This window comes from Etheostoma cragini, chromosome 2 (assembly GCF_013103735.1).
Source record: "Etheostoma cragini isolate CJK2018 chromosome 2, CSU_Ecrag_1.0, whole genome shotgun sequence".
Lineage (NCBI taxonomy): Eukaryota > Metazoa > Chordata > Actinopteri > Perciformes > Percidae > Etheostoma > Etheostoma cragini.
The window spans coordinates 26,677,160-26,683,783 of record NC_048408.1 but is presented as its reverse complement, the minus strand read 5'-3'; the positions used below and the strand labels follow the sequence as shown (position 1 = coordinate 26,683,783).

The 6,624-nt window shown below is 39.2% G+C and overlaps 1 protein-coding gene across 5 annotated transcripts in view; it reads right to left on the bottom strand.

The window, feature by feature from the left end:
- The window catches only part of LOC117952358, a 31,081-nt gene that overhangs the window by 23,259 nt on the left and 1,198 nt on the right, over positions 1-6,624 (bottom strand). For 2 of the 5 annotated variants that reach the window (XM_034884590.1, XM_034884596.1), the window contains exon 1: positions 3,861-4,143. The exons of the other annotated variants lie outside the window; for them this stretch is intronic. The gene's annotated coding sequence lies outside the window, so the exon portion shown is untranslated. Of the gene's footprint in view, positions 1-3,860; positions 4,144-6,624 lie in introns of those variants that run through there. 5 annotated transcript variants of the gene reach the window in all.

The following is a 6,624-nucleotide window of genomic DNA, read 5'->3' as shown; positions in this document are numbered from 1 at the left end:
ATGCTCGAAAACCCTCTAATGTAACTGAATTAGGACAATTCTGCAAAGATGAGTGGGCCAAAATTCCTCCAGGACGCTATAAAAGCCTCATTGCACGTTATCTCAAGCGCTTAGTTGCAGTTGTTGCTGCTAAGGGTGGCCCAACCAGTTATTAGGTTGAGGGGGCAATCACTTTTTCACACAGGGCCATGATGGTTTGGATTTTTTTTCACCTTTAATAATAAACACCTTCATTTACAAATTGCATTTTGTGTTTACTTGTGTTGTCCTTGACTATTGTTTAAATTGGTTTGATGTTCCGAAACACTTAAGTGTGACAAACATGCAAAGGAACAGGAAATGAGGAAGGGGGCAAACACTTTTTCACACCCCTGTATATATATTTATATATACAGTATATGTATGTATATGTGTTGAGTAGCAGTATATACTGTATGCATGTCCAAGTGAAATATTCAAATCTTGCTTTGACCACTTCTCATAGATTTATATCTCAAATTTGATTTGTTCTTTTGTTGCACTTTGTGGCAAACATTCATCTGATACATACTATATTGAACAGTTATTTGCTTTTGTATCTGAGCCACACTGACATTTAAAGTGTGTCAAAAACAGGATGAAAAAGAAATGTGTGTATATCAGGTATATCATTTGTGGTCTGTGGTTATTACAGCTTACTGAAACTCGACCCACAAACACCAACAGCATCAAATGCAAACTAACTTTATTTCTGCACTATAACAGCAATAATACATCTTTTCAATATCCTCTTAACATTTTATATTTGCCACAATACATTTCTAATAAAGTACACTAGCAAACTTGTCTTTTTGCTGTATGCACACAACGTATGTATAATGTTCAGTCCTTTTTCCGTTTCCTTGCAAAGGGGAAACAGCCCGAGTTCTTGCAGACAACCAGGTCACCTGTTCATGCGGTTTAATAAAGGTCAGAGTGTTTTTCCTTTTTCCTGAGAACCCAAATGTTTCAATAAAAGCCAAACTTCATGCTAACGGCACTCCCTTGTCTTAAACAGAACTAATCAGACTGTAGATCATGTCGTCAGCTATCATGATCAATATTTTATTGTCACAATGAGGTAGTCAAAAAGCTGTGGTGTATGCCTTGCCAGTTATATGCACTTCCTGATTGGTAATGTTTTTCTTTTGGTATTTCTGGATGTTTAAAAAAGTTGAGAAAGGGGAAGCTGAACTACACACATCCTCTCAAAGCCGCAGTATACAACTAAATACAGCGGCTTCTTGTAATGGTCAAAAGGTTACCCATATGCATCAGAAATGAGTTCTTCATAGTATTTGGAACAGAAGCTACATCTGTATAAGAGACAAAGCACGTCCTGTTGTATGGTTCTGTATACCAAAGATGATATAAAAAAAGGATGGTGACATTTCTCAATGGCTGCTTGAGAAGGCAACATGGCATTGTGTGGCCAAACAAGATCACAATCCTGATATTGTAAAAACAAAATCTTCTAAAAATCACTAAAATAAGAGAGAGGCAACTGCGATGGCTGGGCCACGTGTTTCGAATGGAGGCAGATCGCATCCCAAAGGTTGAAAGAGATAAACTGAGGATCAACATGTTGTCAAGGATGGGAAACGATGGAGAGAGCTTATCCTGCCCCAGAGAGTAAAAACTGTAATCTGTTTACATTTGCTCTGATTCTTTGGCTGTCCATGTAGATATCGTCTTTTGTGTGATCTTGTCAGAAGGATTTACTAGTTGGTTGGTGGTTTTTCCTGCATGGCTCTCAGTCCTTGTCTATGATCTGACACTTTAAATAAAATGGAATTGAATTGGTTTCATAATTTATCTTTATCTGCTTGGTCTTCAAATCCTGCTTCTGAGTCCAAGCCTGTGTTCACTAAATAATTACAGGTCCGCAACTTTAATTAATTTTTATTCCTCAGTGTGCGCGGCTTATGGAAGCATTTCTTTACTCTGACTGATCTATACAACCTGAATTTTTAATGCACTCGCAGTACTGGGAAATTAAAGAAATCAGACTGCTAAAAACAAAGTAGATTGCCCTAACTGATTTTGGATGAGGGAGTAGTACCATGCTTGTACAATCATATACCAACATGGCTGTATTCAAATCATAATCCATTTGTCACTTTGTCAGTTACCTGAAAGTAAGGTCAGATACATGTTCTGGGCATTTCTGCCTTTAATGGAAAGGCCAGCTATGAAAGGGAGAAGAGAGAGAGGGGGGGGAGACGTGCAGGAAGTCGTCACAGGTCAGACTTTAACCCTGGACAGTCTGCCTCAAGGAGCAAACCTCAGATTCATTTTTAGGTATTATCTGATCAGAAAGTATCAATCAGAAGTACTACTGCTATAGTTAACCACATTTTCACATTGGTGACAACAGCGGTTACATTTTTCTATCTTTATATATATTAGGGACTTATGGCTAATGATATTGTTTTCCAATCTCTCTATCCTGATTTTAACTCTGACGAGTATGTTCAGTACAACCAGCTGACTTGTTGCGTCAACATGACACACAATGACATGATTCAAAGTCACTATCTACCGTCCAGCAACTAAAGGTCTGTACTATCCAGCTTATGATCAGTGAATTTTAGTGGGAAAACCTCACTGGTCAAGCAGAAAAATTCAATAAAGACAACAAATAAAGAAGTCTCACTTTATCCGCCTATCTGCCTCTTTCTGACCTGTTTCATGTGTTGATTTCCTCTGATCGGCTCCAACAGCTTACGCTCTGTTCTCTCACTTTCCGCTCAAAATTAAGGAAATAAGCACAAACTACATGCACAAAAACACACAGACGCACAAAACACACACACACACACACATCAACCCCATTCTCTACCCAGAAAGATACTGTTGTTTCTAATAAGAAAAAAACTACTCATTTACTGTCAAGCAAGTATGCTCTTGTATTGATCTCTTATATAGATTTTGTATGTTACTTGTGCAAAAACTACTAAGGTGCACTGGTTCCAAAAAAAGGGGGACAACAAGAATTTTATGTCTACCCACTTTCACCTTTTATTGTGAGCATGGAAGCAATGCTACCGTTAGCATTTAGCCTGCAGAGTGTAGCTGTACACTCTTGTTCATTAGGCAAAAATTCTGTTAAAATACTAATATGGCCTCCTTAACACCCCATTGAGAGTGATCTGGGTCCCTTTCTCTCTCTCTCTCTCTCTCTCTCTCTCTCTCTCTCTCTCTCTCAATCCCCCACGCTGTTTCCTTCTGTCTCTCACTCCCTCCACCTACTCTCCCCGTCCCACATATAAAACCCCACACACCTGCCTTTCTCTCTCTTGTTTTTGTATAAAAAGTGTTTGTATGGCAGGGTGTCCTCGCTTACAAACTACTTTCATTTGTTAGTATTTTCGACACATAAAGTAGGAGGGTTGGCAAATTGTAACTAGGATGGAACTCTTAGTTCACCAGCACTTTTAAGATTTGGCTAAATAAGTTTGTAACCACGGTGACAATTTTACAACGCAAAAAACATCAAACATTTGCTGTCATTGTCGCATTTCTTTGGCAGACTGTGAGAGGAAAGCCTGAAAACCTGCCAGCAAGAGGACCTTGAGTGTTGAACTTTATGTAAAACACTTATATTTATTTAAATGTTACCAAAAGATCATCATGACAGACGCCGTCGTTGTCATCATCAAAACACACACACTAAAACCACCTCATGAACTAATAAATCTTGATTTATCATTCTCATCATCCTCATTGCCAGTTATAGCGTCAGTCCCCTTCAGCAACTCATTCATTCATTATTTTGAAAAAAAGCTTGATCCACATCAACAAATGGCTCTTAACCAAAGATAGTGTACACAAGAGCCTACCTCTCCGGTGTCTTTCTGTCACAAGTTCTTCCCCTGTTGTTTTACATCACGAATATTCAAGTTAATCGGTCGATCGTTTTCATGTCAGACCTAACTGAAGACTTTTGCTTCCCATAAAAAGCTAGTCCATCTCCTGTCAGCTTGTGAAGTGACGTAAAAAACCTGTGGTTAATGTGGTTCCCCTACACTAGCATGGTGACATCAGTCCTGTGTTTAAAGAAGAAGTGTGAAAGAACAGGGTGGAAACCTCTTTTATGGTTAGTTCTTTTTTCATTCCCTTTTGACTACTGTTCATGCTCACTTTGCATTCATCACTTTAAGATCAGAGTAGAAACTCTAAGTTTCGGTATGCTGCTTCTTGTCATTGTTACTATCCTTCATCATCTGTGAGTAGTGACAGTTATGTGTTTTCCCAAACTAGGGCCTGAAACACCCTTAAGGAATCATTAAAACACACATTACAAACTCAAGGACCCTTCATTTCATGTGTCCTTGTTCCCTTACTTTGCAAACTTAAAGGATAGCTCAATTTATAGTCTAATAATTATACTGTATACAAATGCCCTTATTTGCTTTCTTGCCGATAGTTGACAATGAGAAGATGAATTCCACTCTCATCTTTATGATAAATATGATGAAGATAGTTAGTATAGCTTAGTATAAAGACTAAGGGAAACAGCTAGCTTTGTCCAAAGGTGACAAAATCTGCCTATCATTTGACATGCTATATCTTTGTTTAATCAGTACAAAGAAACTAAGTGTAAAAACTACAGGTTGTGGGACTAATTCCTGGCCAGAGGAGTACACATGGTTGGTTGCTGATGAGATATCTTGAGCAAATCATGCATTTGCATAAAGAAATGTTGTCGGACTTTCCAAGAATGAGGAATTCCAACAGAGGGATGCAGACTACCAGGAAGCATTCCTCTGCCACAGAGGGATGCAAGACTTTGGAAGAATTCTTCTTGATCCATTTAAGTCAGACTGCTGAAGCCTCATATTGAGTTCAGCTGAACTTTAAAATGCATTTTCTTTTTCTTTTTTTGCACAAAACGCGGATAGTGGTATATAGGGATCACTTCATGGAAGCGTGGAGAGGAGGAATGATTACAGCAGCCAATAAGGCTACCCCTAACCCCAACCCTAACCCGATACACTTGACTTGTCGAAATCCAAGACTGTCCTTTTAGGGACAGAACCCCTAAACGTACCTTTACTTCAGTGATTGTTTTTTTATCACTACAAGTAAGTTCTTCCGTGCACTTTATTGCCTGACTGCTACTATGAAAAGTTAAAGGGATTGTTACTGTAACAGAAGATGCTGTGTGTAGTAGATCTGCTTTGTTTGTATTACTTTGGCTCCCTCCAGTGGTATCATTAAAAAGATACTGAGAACATTTGCATGAAAATGCACTGTGGGGCTTGATGGTGTTTTAAGCCCCCAACATCTCCTTCCAGGCAGACAAATAAACTACTGTGGCAGACGGCAACAGTGCTTAAACAGTCTAAAAATGTTAGTCAACTGTTATGCAGACTGACCATCATAAGCTGTCAGACAAATAACAATTTTGTTTTCCAGATTTGATTTTTGCAACAGATCTGAGAGTGGAACATTAGGTATCTGCCACGTATAACGTCACACATCTACTTTGTGCCTTAGAACATTGAACTTCAACATTTTACAAACCAGCACATGCAAAGAAAACGTCAGCTTTAACCACTGCTGCTCTCACAGCTCTATTTGCGGGCAGTGGCAGACTCCTAACAACAAAAATGACTTTCCCAACCAATGAAACTGCATACTAAATTACGTTTCGAGGGAAAACCAATTTAACAGCGCACGTTGTGAAACACTCGCTGTTGTAAAGATGTGGTTAATATGGTGGCCAACAGGGCAAACGCACGGCAACTTAATGAAACACACGCAAATAGACCAAACACAAGCAAATTAAGAAAACATGTTCATTAATTTGACAATACATGAGCAGCATTTAGCAAACGTGCAGCAAATAAAGAAAAAAATGCAAAAATAAAAGCACACAAAACAAATGCAACAACGCTGCATCTAGATCACACGATGGAAGCTCTCCAGGCCTCTAGGGTGAGCTTGATTTTTGACCCCATTGAGAGAGTGAGAGCAGAGGTACATTCAATCTCAGAACAGTATGCACCGTTGTGAAATGGTGTGCAACTGCTTTGAGATCACAGACTGTAAATATTAAGTCTATGTTTGAGACATGTTTTCTCTCGTGTGGTGGGTGTGTCTGGCTCAGGTCACAGGTGATACTCAATCACCAGAAATGTGTCTGTAGACTCGTGGTGATAAAAAGGCAGAGAGCTCTCTTCCCATGGGGTCGAAAATCAAGCTGTTCCACTTAGCACTCCCCCTAGAGGCCTGGACAACTTCCTTTGTTCAATCCTGCATTGGTTTTCAGGGATTTTGTACTTTTCTTTTTGCATTGTTTCTGTATTTGTAGCAGACTTGTGTACTTAGCTATGTTATGTGTGTATTTGCAACATGTTTGTGTATTTGGTTGTGTTGTGTGAATTAGCAGCGCATTTGTGTATTTAGTTGTGTTAAAGGTCCCATGGCATGAACATTTTACATTAATTAACGTTACCCCAGCCTACCTATGGCCCCCCAAGTGGCTAGAAATGGCAATGGGTGTAAACTGAGTCCTGGGTATCCTGCTCTGCCTTTGAGAAAATGAAAACTCAGAATGGCCAATCTGGAATCTTGGGCAAAGTTATCTCCCCTTTCACC